Raw genomic sequence first — 1,208 nt, 5'->3', positions numbered from 1 at the left:
AAAAAATAAGTTTATTATAAAATTATAAATTATGGATTCGAATAAGTTATGAATGAATTGAAGAACCATATTTTACAGTATATATAATGATAGTTAAAATGTCTACTAAAATCAATAATTTGAGCTTAGATACTTGTGATTCCAATATTAAACAAATGTTTATTGAAACTTTTTTGGAAATGTTTTTGGCACATTTATGCACGGGAAGTTACGCAAAACTAGCAGCTTAGTCTTTTTTCTTTTATGGCCTACAAAGGTGACACGAGTTGTGAAAATATTGTTACAAAAACAGTGGATCACGAGTCAAAAAGGTTAAACATTACTAGTCAAAACAATAGATAGGATGAAAAATATTTTTATATTAAAAAATGTAAAATTACTAGGTATTCATTAGGTTTATCGTTGACAAAACACTTTAAATCCACTCCAAATTTTAATAAAAATTATTTTGGGCATTAGTTTGGTCCGTCCACCCGTCCAAGTAAAAAAAAAATAGTTGGGGTACGCAAAAAATAAAATAAAAATAGTAGAGGAGCTCCGTCCCCCTGCGCACCCCCTCAAATATCCCCTCGAATATCCAATTGATTTTCATGTTATAATTGATAGATTTGATTCAGTTGCAAAAGTAAGAGGTCGACGTTTATCAATGAATTAATTAACTGGCTTATAGATTAGTTTTATTATAAAAGATCTGTTTTCACCAAAATATAAGTATAATATACCTGTACCTATATTTAATTATTTTTTTATTTATATATACGCAATCTGTACTATAATCTAGCACAATAAGTGTATGCGACAGAACAAAAATACAATGAAAATATGAATAAGAAGCCATCCATTGATGGGACTGGACTGGGAAATTACTTAAATATATATCTAATATAAAAATAAGTGTGAAATGTTATCTGTTCTTATTTAGATAGTGAGTAATTTAGATGGAATGTTATATAGATAAGTTGAATGTTTTTAAATGGGTCATTAAATTGTGATTCATTTTTGCCCCCACCCCCGAAAATAAGAGCCAAGTGCCTTCTATGATTATATTAAAATTATTTACCTAAGTCTTTTTCACAAATATAAAGCTTCAGCTTAATTATTAAATTTAAATTCATTGCTTATACAAGTATAATTTTCATCAGTCAATTTTAATTTTTAAATTTATTATTCACTGATGATTAAAAAGAAAATAGTGCAGATATCTCCTC

Source organism: Acyrthosiphon pisum, chromosome A1, assembly GCF_005508785.2.
Source record: "Acyrthosiphon pisum isolate AL4f chromosome A1, pea_aphid_22Mar2018_4r6ur, whole genome shotgun sequence".
Classification (NCBI taxonomy): domain Eukaryota; kingdom Metazoa; phylum Arthropoda; class Insecta; order Hemiptera; family Aphididae; genus Acyrthosiphon; species Acyrthosiphon pisum.
Note: the sequence above shows the minus strand (reverse complement) of the source record.